The sequence below is a fragment of the Rattus norvegicus genome, chromosome 16, assembly GCF_021556685.1.
Source record: "Rattus norvegicus strain SHRSP/BbbUtx chromosome 16, alternate assembly SHRSP_T2T, whole genome shotgun sequence".
NCBI lineage: Eukaryota > Metazoa > Chordata > Mammalia > Rodentia > Muridae > Rattus > Rattus norvegicus.
This window is the reverse complement of record NC_141549.1, coordinates 66,255,885-66,278,222: the sequence shown is the minus strand read 5'-3', so window position 1 is coordinate 66,278,222 and position 22,338 is coordinate 66,255,885. Positions and strand designations below refer to the sequence as shown.

Sequence of the window (22,338 nt, the reverse complement as noted above, 5' to 3'; positions counted from 1 at the left end):
TCTAACTCCTCCTGAATCCCCCTCAACATCTTAAATTTAAGAACATTTTTCTTTAGTTATTGTATCATATATATATATGTATATATATATATATATATATATATGAAACTATACATACAGACACACATACAGCTGAGTCAGTTTAGTGTTGCTCAAATCTCTATCTATCTATCTATCATCTATCTTCCTACCTATCTATCCATCTACCCACCTATCCATCCATCCATCCATCTATCTATCTATCCATCCACCCATTTCTCTCTCATCCATCCTCCACCCAACCATCCATCATCTGTCCATCTGTCCTCCATCCATCCATCCATCCATCCATCCATCCATCCATCCATCCATGTATCTGTCTGTCAGTCTAGCATATCTATCTCTATCCATCTATGTAACTGTCTAGCATCTATCTATTTGCTTAGGGATAACCACTTGTGATTGGATAGCCTATATGGGAGCTCATCCCTGGAAAAACAGGTTCTCTCTCAGCAGCAACTGACTGCCTGTAGCTCTTCATCTTAGGATGGTACCTTGTGAAATTTGTCCTGCCCATGGTGACATGTCACTTGGTGTTGTTATTATGTAGGTTCTCTTTGGACAACTATGGGTGCAGCGTCTCTGTCAAATCTAGAAGATACTATCTTGTATGTACCCTGGTCCTCTGGCTCTTAGGAGCCTTCTGACCTCCAAAGATACTTTAAGTTTGGCCTCTAGTATCTGTGCTTATGACCCCGTTTGGAAGTCGGATCTTTGCATGTCACCAAGTTAAAATGAAATCAATAGAGAGACTGTAATTTGCAATGAGTGGGCTACTTACGAATGCAAGGAGGGAGTGTGAATATGGAGGCAGAGGGAAAGAGGCTGTGAGACATAGGAGCTAAGGCTGCCATCTCTAATCCAAGGAGAGCCCAAGGCTACCTGAGTATAAGAGGAGACATGGCATCATTCTCCTTTGCTCTGATTGGAGCATCCCCACCACCACCTTGGTTTAGATTTCGGTGACACCGTACATGAGTATCATTTGAACCACCTACTCTGTGGTACTTTCTTACAGCAGCCCACAGATCAACTATATCTTCTTTGACTGACATAATTCAACATTGTACGTTTGATTTCCCTTCTTTTTTTTTTTTTTTTCTAGAATGCAATTGCCCTTCAGTATCCAAGGGGCATTGGTGTTAGGATACCAAAATCAAAAGATGTTCAAGTACTTCATTTAAAATGGTGTAGTGGTCATGGGCCTGAGTTCGTAGGCGCAGCGGGCCTAGCCTAGTCAACATGCCGGTCGCCAGAAGCTGGGTTTGTCGCAAAACCTATGTGACCCCACGGAGACCCTTCGAGAAATCGCGTCTCGACCAGGAGCTAAAGTTGATTGGAGAGTATGGACTCCGGAACAAACGTGAGGTGTGGAGGGTCAAATTTACCCTGGCGAAGATTCGTAAGCTGTTGACACTGGACGAGAAGGATCCTAGGTGTCTGTTTGAAGGCAACGCTCTGCTGAACCGACTTGTTCAGATTGGGGTGCTGGATGAGGGCAAGATGAAGCTGGATTTCATTCTGGGCCTGAAGATTGAGGATTTCTTGGAGAGAAGGCTGCAGACCCAGGTCTTTAAGCTGGGCCTGGCCAAATCTATTCACCATGCCCGTGTGCTCATCCGCCAACGTCACATCAGGGTTCTCAAGCAGGTGGTGAACATCCCATCTTTCATTGTTCGCCTGGACTCTCAGAAGCACATTGACTTTTCCCTCCGTTCTCCTTATGGTGGTGGCCGCCCAGGCAGAGTGAAGAGGAAGAATGCCAAGAAAGGCCAGGGTGGTGCTGGAGCTGGTGATGATGAGGAAGAGGATTAATTAATTAATTAATACCTTGTTGCACTGGAGGATTGTCTAGTTTTCCCGTTGACAAATAAAACAGAATTGATACTTGAAAAAAATAAAATAAAATGGCGTAGTATTTGTGCATAGCCTATCTATAACCTACTACCTATATTTGGGTATAATCTTCCCAGTTCCTTCTACAGGCTTACAGTACCCAACGTGAGGCAAACGCCCTGCATACTGTTCTGTTTTACTATGTATTTCCACTCTGTGGTGGTTTGAAGATGCTTGGCACTATTTGGAGGTGCAGCCTTGTTGGAGGAAGTGTGTCATTATGGGTGTGGGCTTTAAGAACCTCTTCCTAGCTGCCTGGAAGCCAATGTTCTCCTAGCAGCCTTCAGATGAAGATGAAGAACTCTCAGCTCCTCCTGCACCATGCCTGCCTGGATGCTGCCATGTTCCCGCTTTGATGATAATGGACTGAACCTCTGAACCGGCAAGGGAGCCCCAATTAAATGTTGTCCTTTATAAGACTTGTCTTGGTCATGTTGTCTCTTCACAGCAGTAAAACCCTAACTAAGACACACTATAAACCTGAAGGTTCAAAACTAACGAATTTTATGAGGCTAAGAATTTACTGGATTCTTAGTGACTAACACATATTTAATTTTTCCTTCATTTTATTTTCATTGAGTGTAAGAGATCTCTTCTGCAAAACGGTAAATAATTGTGGTGTTGTATATACTTGGAAATTGCTAAGACAGTAGATTTTATAAGTCCCCATTACTTAGCTTAACTTAGCCATTCTGATATACACGTATTTCTAAGTATTATGTTGCACACTATAAGTACAGTACATTTTATCAACTACCGAGGTGGTTTGAATAAAATGGCCCCATGTGCTTATATGTTTGAATATTTCATCTTCAGCTGGTGAGACTGTTGACCAAGGATTAGGACACGGCCTTGTTGGAGGAGGTGTGTCACCGGGGGCTGACTTTCAGGTTTCAAAAGACTCAAGCTATTCCCAGTGTGTCTTCTCTGCCTCCTGTTTGTGAGATATGATCTTTCAGCTGCTGTAGCAACAACCTGTACCATGCCTTCACTCCGCCATCTTGGATTTGAAAAATGAAAGCCCTTTAAAACTGTAAGGCCAAGTAAAACACTTTGGTCTTGGTGGTTCTGTCACACAATAGAAACCTAAGACAGCTACCTATTTAAAAAAAGAAATAAACTCAAAGAAGAAAAGTTTGTTTAACATGAAGTATGATGTGCCACAGTGAGGTGAGAAGTTGAGGCGTTGATGCTAACCACTGATCAGAGCTTTCTGATGGAAGGGCAACCTCCATTGCTTCACGGAAAGAGCCTAGACCAGATCGCTGTGCAGATTTGCCATGGCTCCTGCAGAGCTGGGGAAGGTGGCAGGTTCCACAGTGTGGGTGAGCTGCTGCCTCTGCTGTGTGGGAGCTTGGTGCGTGGCAGTTCTTTCACTGATATGGACTGGAGGGACAGTAGTAGGCCAGCTGGCTTTCAGTTGAGCCTGCGGGTGGGGGAAGGTGCTATGGACAGGATATACACATATTCGTTGGGTTGTTGTTATTGTTTATTTTGTTTTTCAAGACAGTTTTTTTTTTCTTTTCTCTGTAGCCTTGTCTGTTCTGAGACTCTCTTTGTAGACAAGACTGGCCTTGGACTCACAGATCCACCTGCTTCTGCCTCTGAGTGCTGGGATTAAAGAAATACCTCATCATGCCTGGCTCACATATTCTTTCTTTCCTTCCTTAAAATGTATGTGTGTGTGTGTGTGTGTGTGTGTGTTTTACAATTTTACAGAGACAAGTTCAGAGAGAAGCTAGACACAGGTGAAGACAGAACAAGCCAGAGAATGAGAAGCAGCCAGAAGATCAGAACAGATTGCCAAAGTTAGTTTGAGGCCAAGCAGAGCAATTCAGTGAGAAGCTGAGAGAAGCCAGATTGAATCAGTCAGCTTGAAGGAGTAGATTGTACAGAGGCTAGAAGCTCCCAGGCCTAGGCCCAGGTGTAGTTAGAACAGAGAGAGAAATGCTCTGAGCTCAGCCTGAGCTGTGTATTCGAACGGCTTAGCTTCTGACTCTCATCTCCATCTCATTCCTCATCACAGGAAATAAAAGTGACTTTTAAAAGGAGAAAACGAAAACTCAGAGTCTTTAAAGATCTTACCTGACAACAACCACCAGGAAGTTGTAGGGCTAGTTTGCAATGCAGCCTGTTTGATGGCATTGGAGTTACATACATTGGGTGTATGTAGATCCAATTTAAAATCCAATTATTTCACATATGTGTGTCAAATGGCCGCTGTGTGCTGGACACTCTGCTACATTCTGAGTTCTACATGTTAAACAAAAATGGACCCATAGAATTTATAGGCCAGTGAGGAAAACAAACAAAATAGATTTAAAGGAGCCAAGGGTAGGTAGGTCGATACAAACTTAGCATGCATGAAGCCCTGAGTTCAACTCCCAGCAACAAGAACCACACAAGTATAAAATCACAATTGCATTGTGACACATGCTACAAAGGAGAGGCACGTGTTGTCATGTGAGCATTAACGCTCGGTACTTTGTATCCCTATAGTGTTCTGCATTAGCTTCACTTCTTTGTGTCTGCTAGCATGCATAAAGTACTGAGTTCAGTCCCCAGCACCATGTAAAACTAGGTGTAGTGAGCTGTGTCTGCAATTTCAGCACTTGGGAGGTAGACGCAGAAGAATGGGGAGTTAAAAAAAAAAAAAAAGATAGGATCTGGAGAGATGGCTCAGCGTTAAAAGCACTGGCTGCTCTTCTGGAGGAGCTGAGTGTGGCTCCCAGCACCCACATGGTGGTTTACAACTGTCCGTATCTCAGTCCTAGGGGATTCAATGCGCTCTCCTGGCTTCTGCAGACACTAGGCATGCACGTAGTACACAGACATACACGCAGGCAAAACACTCAACAGTGGCATTACTTTGTGTACCTTGTTTAATAACTGGGATACAGTAGCTATTAAATAATTGTTGAATCAATAAATCAATTTATTTGAAAGTACAGTGTCTCTCTACCTGTTGCCTGAAGTTCCAGAAGTAGAAGTTTAGTCACTTCTCCAATGCTATGTCTGCCTGTTTCTCACAATGATAGTGGACTAAACCTCTGAACCTGTAAGCCAGTACCGATCAAATGTTTTCCTTTATCAGAGTTGCTGTGCTCATGGTGTCTCTTGGAGCAACAGAAACCCTAACTAAAACCTTTTCTTTGTCTTCTGTACTACCCACTGTATTGTAAGGCTACCTTTACTGTGGTCACAAGACCACTGCCCAATTCTTTTACAGACTTAGTCTTTTTCATTCATGCACAGGTGAAAAAGAGTTTTCCTCTAGGTAGCTCCTACAGAGAAGGTGTCTTTGCAATCTCCAGCAATATCACCTTATCTTGCATTTTACTGATCTAGAAAACATCTTTTGCCAAGTCACTGTGGGTAGGAAGATGACAGGAGGCTGTGGAACCCCTGGGATGGAGTGGGTCCGGCTTCCCCAGCATATCTGGACTACATGTGAGAGGAAGGGATGCAGGATGGAAACTGGGTGCTGCTATTGAGAGAAAGGTGGAAGATGCTGGCTGGAGATAAAAACCCTACATCTGCTATAGTTGAGGTCTAGAACTTAATCTCTGCGCTCAACCCAGCCTCTTATTAATGGCCGGTCAGAGGCAATTCACTGTGCTAAGTGGTTTAGTAAATAATAACCTTGATCCCATGAAACCAGAGAGTTGGTGTGAGAGAGGAGTGGAAGGTGGTCCAGAGGAAAACCTCTCATGTGCACACAAGGTGCTTTCTTTTTAACCAATGGTACCTGTTGTGCCACACGCTAGGAAACTTCACGTTGCGTGTGTCAGGTTTCAGACACTCCACATAACATGCAAGATGAGCCAACGTAGGGAAAAAATGCTTCTCTTGGGTCCAATACTCTTACCACGTTCTTTAAAGGATTAACCAAGTGGTTTGCTTTTCAAACCCTTGAGCCTCCAGGACACATCCTGAAGTACTTACCCTATGGGATGTCTGAGACAGTTTCTCCCTACTTAGTCCTAAAATAGTTTCTCTTTCCCATGTTTCCCCATTCAACACACAAGGGCATAATTCTTTTGCTCTGACTTTAATGGGCTATAGTTTTTAAAATGCCTAACTCGTGACTGTGGCAAAGTCGGTCCCTGATTTGTGCTGGGGGAACCTGAACCCACAGCTACAGAGGGTCAATCATACTCATCTCCTCTTTAGAGATCCTACTTAACCAACGTAAAACTTCAAATTATCCTTGACCAAAGATTTTATCGCCCTACTTAAATTGAAATCACCATCTCCCCTTTGTGTTTGTTCCTCACATTATTATCCTGAGCAAGGATCGCAGCCTTTGGCCAGGCGTAGTGATGCCCATTTTAACCCAGCACCAGGAAGGCAAAGGCAGACAGATATCTGTGGGTTCAAGGGCACCCTGGTCCAAACAGTGCGCTCCAGGCCTGCCAAAGCTACATTGTGAGACCCTAGGTAAAAAATAAAAAGAAAGAAGAAAAAGAGGCACAAAGAAGAAAAACAAAGCTCGCACGCTTCCTCCTGTAGTTTAATTGAAGAAAACCTAAGATGTAAATGAAATACAAAGTGAACAGAGAGAATTTCCAGAGAGCAAAAGGGGCTCTCCCTGGGGGGGAGGGGAGACACAGAGCAGCTCAACAAAGATTGTCTTTGTTTTTCTTTTCTTCTTTTCTTCCGTCCTTCCTTCCTTCCTTCCTCCTTTTAAAAGAAAAAAGGGGTCTCTGTGTAGCACTGATAGATCTAGAACTCACTCTGTACATCAGGTTGGCCTCGAACTCACAGAGATCCTCCTACCTCTGCCTCCTGAGTGCTGAGACTAGAGGTGTTGTACCACCATCCTTGCTATAAACAAGTTCTTTGTTTCTTTTCTTTTCTTTTTATATTTATTTATTATGTATACATCGTACAGCTTTCTGCCTGCATGTATGCCTGCAGGCCAGAAGAGGGCATCGGATCTCATTACAGATGGTTGTGAGCCACCATGTAGTTGCTGGGAATTGAACTCAGGACCTCTAGAAGAGCAGACAGTGCTCTTAATCTCTGAGCCATCTCTCCAGCCCTGTTTTAAACTATTTTATGTGATTGAGTGCCTATGTACTCTGTGTGTGCTGGTGCCTATAAAGACCAGAAGAGGGCATTGGATCCCTAGAACTGGACTCATGAGCAGCTGTAAGGCACCAAGTGGATGCTGGGAATGAAACCTGGGTTTTCTGGAAGACTAGCCAGTGCTCTTAACCACGGAGACATGGCTCCAGCCTCCTGTGTCAGTCAGTTTTTACCTGTGTGTTTAACTTGAGAAGTAGTGGGCTTAATAGTAGCATATTAAAAAAACAAACCCACTAAATGAGAAGACATGGATGTCTTAGCAGCATTAATCAGTCTCTTTTATGTCGACCCTTGGGTTTCTACTGATAGTGTGCACTGCTTCACTGTTTGAAATATGAGAGAGAGAGAACCTTTCAAGTCCATTACTCTGACTTTTGGGTCTTAGCACACATAAGAGTGTCGTGTGTCACAGGCATTGTCTTAGTGTCCGGTCATTTCATATACAAGGAGGATACTGAAAAGCCCCTCTCCAGATCACAGCACCTTTAATCTATAAGCATGCTTCAATATGCATGGCTACTAAAATCTCTTCCGTGAGACTTTGTGATGGTTAAATGGGACACACAATCTTTACAGGTCATGAGCCTTAAGCTATTTCCTACGGTTGGTTCTAGAAACAAGCCATGCCTCCATGGTTAAGAGCACTGGCTTGTCTTCCAGAAAACCCAGGTTTCATTACTTTATTTTTGCTTTTTCTTTTTTTTATTGGATTTTTGTATTTACATTTCAAATGTTATTCCCGGTTTCCCATCCATAAGCCCCCTATCCCATCTCCCCTCCCCTTTCTTCTATGAGGGTGTTCCCCCTTCCCAATCACCCTTCCTTCCTGCCCTGACTTTCCCCTACATTGGGGGGGTCCAACCTTGGCAGGGCCCAGCAAGGCCATCCTCTGCTACATATGCAGCTGGAGGCATGGGTCTGTCCATGTGTACTCTTTGAGTGGTGGTTTAGTCCCTGGGAGCTCTGGTTGGTTGGTATATTTTTGCTTTTTCAAGACAGGGTTTTTCTGTGTGGCCCTGGCTGTCCTGGAACTCACTCTGTAGACCAGGCTGCCTGCTTCTGCCTCCCAAATGCTGGGATTAAAGGCGTATGTCACCAGTGTCTGGCCCCCACATTGGACTTGCAAGTCTGTTGTTGTGACTATATTGTGCCCTCCTTGTTATTATTAGGTCTCAAAGACACCTGGGAAAAAGGACTACTTGAGGCCCCTACTTGACATTCTGAAGCAGTTGCTGGCCACAGCTCTCTCTCAGCCTTGCTGACACTTGTCACAGAGTCCTGGAATCTCTCCAGCCCGAGAGCTTCTCTTCCCTTCCCCCAGCTTCTGATTCCTATAGAGTCTCAGCCATTTTGGTTACACAGTCTCTTGGTCTTCTTTGATAGTCTTGGTCTTTTGGTTGTCAGCTCCACTCTTGCCCCCTCTTTCCCCTTCTCTCTCCTCTTCATAGTTATCTCCGACACCCTATCCCCTCCCTTCCCTGCCTACCCACCTTCCACCCCGCCCACTCGCCACTGCCCAGTTCAGACTCTATTCTGGATGCCTCTGGCTATTCTTTGCCTTATATCTACAATAAACCTTTGCATCAAATGACACCTAGGATCAGTCACACCCTTGTATTTTCCCTGGGTCATTTTGGCTCTGTTGTATAATTTGAGGCCACATGGAATCACACTTCTCGCATTGTTCTTTCTGCAAGCATGACTTTGGCTTTAGGGGGATCTTGGGGGATGGTTTTATGTGAATTTTAGGTTGTGTGCGTGCATGTGTGTGCCTTGAAGAATGTCATTGGAACTTTGACAAGAATGGTAATGAATTTTTGATACTATTCCATATAGATCTTAGATTAACATAGCACTCAGAACTTGTAAAACATTTTTCATTACTGTTTAAAAAAGAACTATAGGGGTTGGGGATTTAGCTCAGTGGTAGAGCGCTTGCCTAGCAACCGCAAGGCCCTGGGTTCGGTCCCCAGCTCTGAAAAAAAGAAAAGAAAAAAAAAAAAAAAAAGAAACAGAAATCATTTGGCACAAGCAATACTTACTTAGACATTGGTCCAAGAAGAGTGTCTTAGGATTTTACTGCTATGAACAGACACCATGATCAAGGTAACTCCTATAAGGACAACATTTAGTTGGGGCTGGCTTACAAGTTTAGAGGTTCAGTCCAGTATCATCAAGGTGAGAGCATGGCAGCGTCCAGGCAGGCATGGTGCAGGAGGAGCTGAGAGTTCTACATCTTCATCTGAAGGCTGCTAGGGGAAGACTGGCTTCCAGGCAGATAGGATGAGGGTGTGAAAGCCCACACCCACAGTGACACACCCACTCCAACAAGGCCACACCTTCTAATAGTGCCACTCCCAGGGCCAAGCATTTTCAGACTCCCACAAAGAGAATAAGGGAACCCATCATCTGGCAGAAAAAAAACAAAATGAAACAAAACAAAACCAAAAACTTAGACACATCATGGAGTAATTGTGGAAAACTGAAGATGAAGACAAAACTCTTCTGACTTGCCAGTTAAGAGAGGAAAAAAAAATGGCAGCCTTTAGTGGTGCAGTAGTCAGAAGGACAGCAGATCTTCAGCAGTAACAAAAGTAGGAAAACCACCATGTCTCCTCTTGAATGAACTTCTCTTTCAAAATAAGGTCTAAAACCAGTAAAATAGATCAGGTGGGACAAACACTTGTCACTCCACCCTACAGGGAGAAAGTCAGAAAGTTCTAAAGGGAGGCTCCTTTTTTTCTTTACTTTTTTTCTTTTTGGAGCTGGGGACCGAACCCAGGGCCTTGCACTTGCTAGGCAAGCGCTCTAACACTGAGCCAAATCCACAACCCCGGGAGGCTCCTTTTTTTTTTTTTAAAGATTTATTCATTTATTATATATAAGTACACTGTAGCTGTCTTCAGACACACCAGAAGAGGGCATCAGATCTCTTTACAGATGGTTGTGAGCCACCATGTGGTTGCTGGGAATTGAACTCAGGACCTCTGGAAGAGCAGTCAGTGCTCTTAACCACTGAGCCATCTCTCCAGCACCCCGGGAGGCTCCTTAAGATTCAAGAACTAAACAACTTCCAAGTCTCAGAAAGTTCCTGGAGCCAACCAGATACACAAAGAAGACTCTTCCTTCTTCAAGATTATATAGCAGTATACATTGCTGAGAGACTCTCCAAACTGATCTTCCTGGAAGAGTACAAACTGGTTGATGTGCCTGGAAGAAGGACTGAGATTAGTTGAGCTGCTTGAAAGACATACTCCCAATCTCTCCAGCTGCTCCCAGGCCCAGGCTATGCCATGAGCTTCAGCATCCCAGCTTTTGTGAGTTGTTATCTATATGGAGATGGGCTTTCATTTGTTCAGTTACCTTTGAGTAATCTGGCTCCTTCAAGTAACCCATTTTCCTGTGAGTAACCCAATACATTGATTGTTTCACCACGCTGGAACTTCAGTAGTATCCTTTCTTTGGTTTGTTATTCATTCTCTATACACACATCCTAGATAAGTAGAAATTGTTACCTTCACCATTTACAAAACGTCCTAAATGAAATGCTTAAGGACATACTTCAGGCAGGAAGTGATGCTATGTGAAATAGTTGAGCTCAACAATGGAGTAAAGAGTGAAACAAATGAGCATTGGTGCTATAAAAATGAATAATGTGGATATCGAGCTTTCAAAGCACCCTGTGTTGAAGAGGAGGTTTTTCTCCCTTAGTGTAAGTTTTTGACACCTTTGTCAAGGATAGATGGCTTTAGCTGTTTGGGTTTTCCCTCTAGATTTTAGTTTTAGTTGGTCTTCATGTCCGTTTTGTTATCATGTCTCTGCTCTATAATTTGAGGCCAGGTGTCATAACACTTCCAGAATTGTTCCTCCATCATATCATGTTATTGGTATCACCTCCAGAGGCCCTAAAGCAATAGTGTCAATGGGTTGACACCTCTGAAACCAAGAGCCAAAATGCCAAAACAAATTTCTCTTCCCACAACTTGAAAGTTGTATTCCTTGGGTACTTTGGCACAGCATACAAAAGCTAACTAGTACAGACCATATTTGTGCAACTGTCCTTACAAGGTAGAGATTCTTAAGAATGGTTCTTTTTTTTTCTTAAGATTTATTTATTTATTATATGAGTACACTGTAGCTGTCTTCAGACACACCAGAAGAGGGCATTGGATCCCATTACAGATGGTTGTGAGCCACCATGTGGTTGCTGGGAATTGGACTCAAGACCTCTGGACGAGCAGTCAGTGCTCTTAACCGCTGAGCCATCTCTCCAGCCCCCAGGGTAGAGATTCTTGAACTTTAAGCTTTGCTGGTTTTTTCTCATAGAAATGAAGACATAGACAGACATAAGTGGGGTTGAGACCTGTGAGAGTAGCAGCTCCCCAAAAACTGTCCAAGAGCCCCTGAGGTCCCTGGAGGAACCCTGTTTTCCTGTCCCCATGCTTTCCAAGGCATGATGTTTAGAGCTTGCTTTGTGTCTGAGTCCCCATGCAAGCCGAAGACATTCTAATACCAGTGTCTCCCCAACTATTTCCTGGCTGGCTTGCTCAGTTACTTCTAGTGTGCTTGAAATGAAAGAAACTTAACTGACGGGCAAATACTATTCCAGCCCACATCATGAGCATCTTCACTCTCTTACATGAAAATCCAAATATTTGGTATGGAATCTGAGTTTTCTCCTTAGCAACAACTTAACCTGAGGTTCAGTCAGACTCTGCCTCAGGTCAGAGGTAAAGAGTTCCAGGTTTTTGTTTTAGAGACAGGGTCTCTTCACATAACCCTGGCTTTCCTGGAACTCACTATGTAGACCTGGCTGGCCTCATACTCACAGAGATCCTCCTGCCTCTGCCTCCCAAGTGCTGGGATGACAGATGAAGCCAGCACTCCTAGCTACCTGACCTTTGACATTTTTTTACATTTGGGGACAACGAGCAGTGCTAAGAACTGAATCTGGATCCCCTACAAGAGCAGCAAGTGTTCTTAACCACTGGGCCATCTCTCCAGTCCTCCACCATCTGCCTGCCTATCTATCTCTCTTTTTAAATTTTTTATTGATTCTTTGTAAATTTCACATCATGTTCCCCAATCCCACTCATCCTCCTGTCCCTTCATTATGGAAACTGAAGGATGTCATGCATACTCCCTTTTGTCCACACATCTTTACTTGCAAATGCTCATTGCAATGAGTCACTGGTCTGGTTAGAGGCCCCTGGCTTCTGCTACGCTATCAATACTGGATCCTCACCATGACTCCTCTCAGATATCCTGTTGTTGCCCCGGGTCATGGAGATCTTGAAGCTTTGCATCTGCAGGATTGGCCCTTTCATGCACTCCAGCAGTTTATAGATGAGGTAAATTTTGAGGTGGGCCAGCTCAAAGCTCTAGATCTTGACCTGGGTGGTAGCTGAGATGGTCAGTGCACTGGCTCTCCTGCATCCACACAGCCAGGTTGAACACTCCAGCACTGCCCTGGGCTGCAGCTGGTAAGGGACAGGGACAGCTCTCCTGCCCCCAGGCCATCAGGGATAGCTCTACTGTGCTGCCCAGGCAAGGTGCACAGTCCGTTCTCCCAAGTGCTGCAGTTGGTGATGGGTGAGGACAGCTCTCCCACTCTCACCATCTTGGTGCATGATGACCTCAGAGCTGGCTCAGCAGCCTTCCAAAGGCCTCCAGGCTCACAGAGTTGGGGAGAGCATCTCTCCTTGGCCTACACTACTGCACTACAGACAAGTGACAGACCCAGCTTTTCCTCACTCACCACCTCAGGGCTGGGCCACCTGCTTCCCTGCTACCCAGCTCCACTGTGCTGCCCAGATGACCTCATCTGTCTCTTAACTGGAATTTTTGGCAAGTCATTTAGTTGCTTGAAGGCTTTGGAGTCCATTCCTGGATCAGGGTTATATTCGTTACCTCCTCCTATTTATGATGATGATGATGATGGCGGCAGCGGCAGCAGCAGCAGCAGCGATGATGAAGAAGAAGATGATGATGATGAGACCGGGTTTCTCTGTGGTCTTGGCTGTCCTGGAACTCTCTGTAGGTCAGGCTGGTCTCAGAGATTGGCCTGCTTCTACCTCTTAAATCCTGGGATTAAAAGCCTGTGCCACTACCACTTGGCCTCTTTTTTAATTTTTATAAATTATTATCTTATGCGTATACCTATTTTGTATGCATGTGTTTCTAATCTATGTGTCATGGGCCTTCCTGATGCCCGCAGAGGCCAGAAGAGTCAGATCTGAAACTGGAGTTACAGCTGATTGTGAGCTGCCGTGTTGGTGCAGGGAACCTAACTAGACCTATGCAAGAGCAGCAAGTGATCTTTCTGGCCAGTGAGTCACTCGTGACTGTTCTCATTTTGATGATAACATACTCCACAGAAGCCACTTCATGAGGATTTATGGTGAGATATGTCTTAGGGTTTTACTGCTGTGAGCAGACATCATGACCAAGGCAACTCTTATAAGAACAGCATTTAATTAGGGCTGGCTTACAGGTTCAGAGGTTCAGTCCATTATCATCAAGGCAGGAACATGGCAGCATCCAGGCAGGCATGGTGCAGGAGAAGCTGAGAGTTCTACATCTTCATCTAAAGGCTGCTAGTAGAATACTGGCTTCCAGGCAGCTAGGATGAGGGTCTTAAAGCCCATGCCCACAGTAACTCACCTATTCCAACAGTGCCACACCTTCTAAAAGTACCACTCCCTGGGCCGAGTGTAAACAAACCATCACAAGACTGCACAGTATGTCATGTCAGAGGAGGCATGGCAGTAGGAACAGTTCCATTTACTCCAGTTTGATCAAGAGGCTGCCTTTCTCACATATGAGTGGACCAGGAAGAAGGAGCCTGGGCTCAAACCCGGCTGTGTTAAAACATTCTAGCCCAGTGGTTCTCAACCTTTTTCTGACCCTTTAGTACAGTTCCTCATATGTGGTGACCCCCAACCATAAAATTATTTTCTTGCTATTTCAGAACTGTAATTTTGCTTCTGTTATGAATTGTAATGTAGATGTCTTGACCCTAGTTCGGAATTGCTGTTCTAGCTCCTCCCTCACAGTCTTATGTCTGCCAGCTAGGACCCCAGGTCTGAGAGAGCTTGCAACAATACAGAGAGCAAGTGTTTAAATAAATACACAAGCCCATGGGGGAGACTTCCCACTCAAACCACAACAGGTGGCCATATACTCCATTAGTGATTCTTTTTTTTTTCTTTTTCTTTTTTTCAGAGCTGGGGACTCCATTAGTGATTCTTAATGTATATAAAGTAGCTAATTAGCAGAGTGCCTGTCACAGATGGTGATGGTGATGGTGATGATATGAAAAACTTTCAGTGAGGATCAATGGAGGACAGTGTACGTGGTGTATCATTCAATCCTTGAGCTGATACCACAAAGTATGGACCTTGTCTACCAAGGCAGCCAAAAGTCGGAGACCACAAGAAGACAAGAGCTTAAAAGCATAGAAACTGAAGGCACTTCTGAGGTAAGATACAGGTTGCCTGCTTGTCTCCACAAGGTCCTCGTGGTTCTCAGCACTCAGTGCTGTTGGAAGAGCACTAGCCTTCTCTGGGAGTTATTTAGAAATACCGGATCTCAGGCTGGGAGTAGAGCTCAGTGGTAGAGTACGTAGCCAGCATGCACAAGATCTTGGGTTCAAAATTAGTCCCACTAATTTTGCAGGGCCCCTCGGTGTATGTCTGGAGTCCCCACTAACGTAGAGGCTGCTGCTGGAAGACTGTCATAAGTTTGAAGCCAGTCTAGCTTTAGAATGGGACCCTGACTCAGAAGAAGGAGAAATTCTGAATCTCAGAGCCCACACAGGCCTACCGTAGAACTGGCCGGTGGACCTGCATAATGCACGCAAAACCTTCCTTCCAGTAAAGGTTAGGGAAGCTGCCACCCTCATCCTGCTTCCAGATAGACACTTAAAGGAGTCAACTATCAAAGGAGAAACTTGTAGGCTAGCCACAGCCTAGACCCCTTTCACCACTGCCTGGGACATTATTAATGTGGGCAAAGCCAGAGAGACCCTTAGCAACACTCAGTAGTGAGTGCCTGGTGATTTGAGGCTGTGGAAAGCAGCCTAAACATTCCAGGGGGAACAAATTACCTTCATAACTTATGTCTGCCCTGTGTAGCCCATGTGTTACGTCTGGTTCTGTGTGTGTGTGTGTGTGTACGCGTGCAGCATCTACCACAGCCTGCATTGGGAGAACTACCATTTTTCTTTCATTAACAAAATCAAAGTTCAGCATAAGAGGGGAATATTGGTTTACGAAACTCTCCTCTGAGGAGCTCTGGGTAAGGCCCGGGGGAACATTTTGACGTTGCAAGAGTTGTCCTTTCTGGGATGTATAATTGCTCTCTGAATCCACTCTGTCCTTTGGCCAATAGATTTTTTTTTCCTTCCTGTTGTTATTTTTTAACTTTTTTTTTTTTTCTTTTTTCTTTTTTTCAGAGCTGGGGACCAAACCCAGGGCCTTCGACTTGCTAGGCAAGCGCTCTACCACTGAGCTAAATCCCCAACCCCGCTGTTGTTATTTTTTAACCGAGGCCATGGTTTCCAGTCGGCAAAGTCTGTGCTCAGCTCCTTTGGTGCAAACTGAAGCATGTTCATGAGAGGATGCTGTGACACGGGCCGGTGGCTGCCCCCTGAACCAAGGAAGCAAAGCAGGGGACACCAGAGAGTTCAACAGGCACACAGCCCAGGTTCTCCCAGTGCTCTTTTCCTCAGATCAGCACTCCAGGCAGAAAGCCCCAAGGTGTCTGGAGTGCTGTGAGCAGAGACTCTCCTCCATTTTGGCTCAGAATGCTCTGATAAGTAGTGGAGTGGAATGCAAGCACTCCATCAAAGCTGCCCAGGGATGGCCTTTCTCGAGTGGAGGGCACAGGCGGGCACGCTCTCTGGGAACATCAAAAACAAGGACGCCGACCACTGAGGAGAGAATGTGCTTTCTCTGAGCTACCTCTGACCTGAAACTGCAGACATTCTTTCTTTGTCTGGCTTCACCCTTGAGAATGTCCCCTGGGACCGTGGCTTACTTAACAGCTCTATTTAGCAAGCCATGGGACTGCCTGGGCAGTTGCAATCTGCCAGCCTTCCTTCAGAGACCCTGGGTTCCTGTCTTTCCCTGCTGGTCTTCCCTCTTCAAGGCTCCTGTTGGCTGATTTCTAACCCTTTCGTGGCCCGTGGATTCCTCCCAAAAGCGCACAGAGAATGGAGCGGATGAGGGATACTACCCAAATAACCTAGTCTCCAAACTCCTCCTATAGAAATCTGAAATTTGGTCTCAGAAACTTTTTTCTTGGATCCTGAACAGCACACCCCCACTCTGCGCCCTCCCCCAACTAGTGTTTCCTCATAATGTTGTGTAAGTGCCCTTGGGGGAGGGAAATGACTCAAGTGACATTATTTATTCTCCTTTTTTTTGAGCCAGAATTACTATGTACCCCTGGCTGGCCCGGGATTTACTATAGACCAGGCTACCTCAGACTCACAAAGATCTGCCTGCTTCTGCCTCCTAAGTGCTGAGTTAATTAAAAGTGTGTGTCACTAGCTCTGCAGGGAGCGGAGAAAATCCTGAACGAGTGAAGTCCGGAGTGCATGTGTGCCGTTGGCATGGGCCCAGTCAGGTCAAGGACCTCAGAGCCTCAGGGTCATGGAGAACCTGGCATGGCCCTGAGGTGAGACTCCCAGCCATCATTTGGTCCAAGTGAGGATGTTGATAGTGTATACAAAAAATGTCCACCATAGCTTTTTTTTTTTTCTTTTCTTTTTTTTTCGGAGCTGGGGACCAAACCCAGGGCCTTGCGCTTGCTAGGCAAGCTAAATCCCCAACCCCCCACCATAGCTTTCTGTCCCCAGATAGCCAAAGTCTGAAGATTGTTCCCTTACAGAGGCTCTACTGTCTAAGATCGACTTGATCTTGATCCATCTAATTAATCCAGCTGTGTGCCACAAAACCCGCCTCCTTGTTTATCTGTGTTTAATAACCCTGCCTCTCTGTTCAACCCTATAATAAACACGGCAAGCTTCCAAGGTACTGTTATGTCTCCAGCAGAGAGTCCTGTCCACCAGCTCCCAGCTTGTCTGTCTTCTGTCTGTCTGCCTGCCTGTCTGTCTTCTATCTGTCTTTTCCTTATTCCCTCCCCATACTAGTCCAGTCAGGGTCTCCCTGTAGTCATATGAGGATGTAACACCAATTGGCTTTTTCTTTTTCTTTTTTCTTTTAATCAGTTTATAGACCCGAAGCATTCGTACAAGTAAAGGCTGTGGAGGAGCGGGGTACCTGGACGATGAAGTGGCTGTCCTGTGGAAACCAGAAGATTGACATCTACCCATAAGCTACTACAATGGAGTAGCCAGCACCAGCCGAATACCTGGAAGAAAGCAGGGGCTCTCTGGGGCTGGTTTTGCCTTGGCTCTGAATAAAGGGTACTGATTATGAAATCCCAAATATTTAAACACTCATGAGCAGAAGTATACATGGTAGACAAGGGTGGACTGAAAGCTGCAACTTTTTGTCTCATTTTTCTTTTTAAAAAGTGTGTGTGTGGGCTGGAGAGATGGCTCAGTGATTAAGAGCACTGTCTGCTCTTCCAGAGGTCCTGAGTTCAATTCCCAGCAACCACATGGTGGCTCACAACCATCTATAATCAGGTCTGGTGCCCTCTTCTGGCCTGCAGGCATACATGCAGGCAGAAAGCTGCATGATGTATACATAATAAATAAATAAATGTTTAAAAAAGATCCTAATACTTATAAAAAAAAAGTGTGTGTGTGTTTGTATGTGTTTGTGTGTGTGTGTTTGTGTGTGTATGTGTGTCTATGTGTGTCTTTGTGTGTGTATGTGTTTGTGTGTATATGTGTGTGTTTGTGTGTGTATTACATGTGTTTGTGTGTATGTGTGTGTTTGTGTTTGTGTGTGTATATGTGTGTGTTTGTGTGTGCATTTGCATATGTGTGTGTTTGTGTGTGCATTTGCATGTGTTTGTGTGTGCATTTGCATGTGTTTGTGTTTGTTTGTGTGTATGTGTGTGTTTGTGTGTCTATGTACATGTGTTTGTGTGTGTATGTGTGTGTGTTTGTGTGTATGTACATGTGTTTGTGTTTGTGTGTGTATGTACAAGTATTTGTGTGTGTGTTTGTGTGTGTATGTACATGTGTTTGTGTTTGTGTGTGTGTTTGTGTGTGTATGTGTGTATGTGTTTGTGTTTGTGTGTGTATGTACATGTATTTGTGTGTGTTTGTGTGTGTATGTACATGTGTTTGTGTTTGTTTGTGTGTGTATGTACATGTGTTTGTGTTTGTGTGTGTGTGTTTGTGTATGTGTGTATGTGTTTGTGTGTGTATGTACATGTGTTTGTGTGTGTGTGTGTGTGTGTGTGTGTGTGTGTGTGTGTGTGTGCGTGTGCGTGTGTGCCTGTGGAGCCCAGAAGCGACTAGTCAATTCCCTGGAGCAGGAGATACAGGAGATAATTTGAACTGTTGCTGGTTCCTGGGCTCCTTACCACTGAGCCTTCTTAAATGTTAATCATTGTTTCCTAGGTGACAAATGCAAGTATTCTCCTTAAACATTTCCTTACTTCTGGAGAATCTTAAACCTCCCTTAGTACCCCCCAGTAACCATCATCTCAGTAGTTCATTTGGAGATTTCTCTTTCCAGTCCCAAACTTTCTTTTCTTTTTCTTTTTTTCTTTTCTTTTTTTCGGAGCTGGGGATCGAACCCAGGGCCTTGCGCTTGCTAGGCAAGTGCTCTACTGCTGAGCTAAATCCCCAACCCCAGTCCCAAACTTTCTTTTGGACACTTCTTAACATTTTTATTTTGTAGACACACTTCTCTGTTCCCAGGGAATGGAGTGATTGTGTGGGTTTGCACTACACAATGTCCTGACATTTGCCTTCCCCATGATAACACCCATTCTTCCTGTGCAATACAGAGGGATATTTATTCCTTCTTATGATTACTGAACCATATTCATCTTGGCAGGCATAGCTTATTTATCTATCCCCTCTGTCAGGCACTTAGATTGTGACTCTGTTCTGTCACAACTAATAACGTCATAAAAACCACTCATGTGCACAGTTGCCTAGGTATGTGTGCAAACATTGCTCTGAGGTTTAAATTTTTTACTGTTATTATTTTATGTGCATTGGTGTTTGTGTAGGGCTGTATGTCACATGCGTGTCGGATGCCTTCGGAGGCCAGAAGAGGGCACCAGAGCACCTGGAATTGGAGTTACACAAGATGAGTTCTCAAGTGGGTGCTGGGAATCAAACCTGGGTCCTCTTTACTCCTGGGCCATCTCTCCAGCCCCATGGTCTGACTTTTTTAAAAAATCATTTTTTAAATAAAGGTCTGGAGTTTAAAGGCTTTCGTTCTTGAGAGGTAGTCATTGTTTAAAGCTGAGAGATTGAGTGACAGTTAGGGATCTTTATAACTTAAAAGTAAGGAGTTAACAGGAAGGCAGAGTGGGTCAGCAGGGAAGGCACTTGCCTTCAAAACCTAGAAACATAAGTCTAAAGCTAGACCCTCATAGGGTACAAGGGAAGAACTGATACCATAGAGTTAACCTCTGACTCCTACAGGCTGTGACACATGAGGGCTCAGTCCGCCACATCACATGCAAGCACTTACATTCACAATAGTGGACAAAGAAATGGGTCACACATAGACAACAAATTGCCTAAAGAATTAGAGGCACAATAGAACATGCATACACATATATACCACACATACATATACACCACACACACACACACATCACACATCACACACAGACATGCACACATACATATACACTATACAAGACATACACATATACACCACACAGAGATGAACACACACACACACACACACAGATATACACCACACACAGATATACACACATACACCACACACAGACAAACACATATATACTACTCACAGACACACACACACACACAAACACACACAGACACACACCACAGAGACATGCACATACACATATACACTATACAAGACACACACAGATACACACACACATATACCATACACGCACGCACACACACACACACATATAAACACCACACACATACACACCACTTACAGACACACTCACACATACACACAAACACAATTTTATTCTCTAGTGGCATTTAATTTTTAAACTATACAATGCATTTTTTAAATGCCTCGGACTCCAGGATGGCCTACTTGGGGCTTAGCAAGCTTTTCTAGAACTCAGTTTTTTGCTGACTGCTTTGAACTTTCTTCACCTCACCCTTGAGAGTACAGTGTAACTTTAATTTTTTCAAACCTTACTTTCAATGACAGCTCTTAAATGCTTTAACATCCCTTGTAGCCCACCACCCACCAGAGGTAGTGGGAAAGAAAGGATATGGGGGATGTGGCCTTGTTTAGAAAGATTCTTTGGAGCAACTCCTGTCTGTGTTGTCTGGAAATCAGCAGTTCAGTTCAGTAGGCGGCAGCAGCTCAATCTACGCGTAAATACTTCACGGAAACACCAGCAGTCCAGTTTGGTAGGATCCCGATAGTGAACAGGAATCAGTAGCAGTGGTGTTACCTAGCAGAGACAGCCAGGCCTCTGCCTCAGCTTGAGTCAGCAGGAGGGACCAGCAGGAACACCAGGAGAAGTTCTGCACTGTGCCTCTCTCAGGGAAGCGAAGATCAGCAAAGACCTGAGACCCACAAGCATTGCACAACTAGCTGTACCAGCAAGCCAAGCTCTGTCTCTCTGTCACTCCATGGTATCCTATTTATACCTCCATACATCACATGCCTCCCAAGTACTTTGCTTCAGCACAGCACAGCACAGCACAGCACAGGTCTTGCCTCAGCATGTGTATCCAATCAGCCCGAGTCAGTAGAGTCCTGATAAACTGAGTTCAAGTACACAATGTACTTTTTTTTTAAAAAAAAAAAAAAAAGACCAATACATGCTTGTTGTTAGCAAAGAATCCTTCATCACATATCCTTTCACGGGCTTGCTTTAGCAGAGCGTCCTCTCTCCTGTGTCTGCCTCAGTGAAATGATCCTTCAAGAGTCTGTCTCAGCTTTTCACCTGTGTCCACTTCAGGGAAACGCTTCTTGCCCCAGCAAAACACCATCCAACACAATGGACTCTCCAAAGAACCCTGAAGTTTCCACTTCAATATAGGAATGATTTCCAGAGTTTTTCCAAAGAAGTAGGGCCGAGAAACCTCCCTTGTCCAGATGTGGCATGAAAGGGAGCAAGCAAGCCTTGGACGAATCCACAGGACTCAGCCACAGATGGTGTGGGAGTAGGGCTCTTCACTCCCCAATCCCAAAGGCACAACTCATGGGTCCTTCACCTCCTGGGGCATAGGTGTGGGTGGGAAGGGGCTAATACTTTCCACAAAACCACAAAACACAAAGGCTTGCCCTACCCTGATTCCTGACTTTACACTTGGTGTGTGTGTGTGTGTGTGTGTGTGTGTGTGTGCTGTCTGCCAGGTGAAACTGGTGTGATTTGTTTAATGTTCAGATGGACCAGGTCACAGTCCCCACTTCGGGTGCCTGGATCCCCACATGCAGATCCAGTGCCTGAAAGGAAAGCAGTGTAGGCAGGCGCAGGCTTTGCAAAATGTGTAAAATGTAAACAAGGGTTGGTGGGGGTGTGTTTGGGTTCCATCCCTAGGACCAGCAAAACCAAGAGAATATAAATGAGATACCTCAAAGCAGCAAGGCCTCCCAGACAGGGTCAGCACTCAAGATTAAAGTAAAAACATATTATTTATTACTGTGATAATTGTGATCAACTGGTGTGGTCAGAAAAATGGTTAGGCAGTATGATAAATTGTGTGTGTGTTCTCTTACCATATTTTACTTTTTAAAAAAAGATTTACTTATTTAATGTATATGAGTACGCTGTCGCTGTCTTCAAACACACCAGAAGAGGGCGTCAGATCCCATTACAGATGGTTGTGAGCCACCATGTGGTTGCTGGGAATTGAACTCAGGACCTCTGGAAGAGCAGTCAGTGCTCCTAACCACGGAGCCATCTCTCCAGCCCCCTATTTTGCTTTTTTAAATCAATTAGGGGTAGCTTAACACACGGACTGTTGGATGAGAAACAAGTCTCTGGACGCCAGAACTCTGTTTTGTTATCTGAGATTTAAAGAAAGCAGCCAGAGTCTTGTTGGCTACTTGGGTGTGGCCATTGTCCTCCTTCAAGACTGTACAACTGACCTCACCGTACAGCCACACCTCACATGCTGGGCCTTAGGTGGTTTCTCATTCTTCCTATAACTTGGTACCAAGCAGAATGTTCGTCCGAGCAGCACTTGCCCTG

At 44.8% G+C, this 22,338-nt stretch overlaps 1 protein-coding gene and 2 pseudogenes across 1 annotated transcript; 1 reads left to right on the top strand and 2 right to left on the bottom strand.

Moving 5' to 3' along the window:
* The window catches only part of Erich1 (glutamate-rich 1), a gene marked incomplete at its 5' end in the record, with an annotated part of 52,793,804 nt that overhangs the window by 17,386,141 nt on the left and 35,385,325 nt on the right, over positions 1 to 22,338 (bottom strand).
* Positions 1,235 to 2,354, top strand: LOC120097492 (uncharacterized; annotated as a pseudogene). Its single transcript, XR_015639979.1, has one exon. The product of XR_015639979.1 is annotated as an uncharacterized LOC120097492 (transcript).
* On the bottom strand, positions 7,444 to 7,588 carry LOC120097589 (small nucleolar RNA SNORA29; annotated as a pseudogene).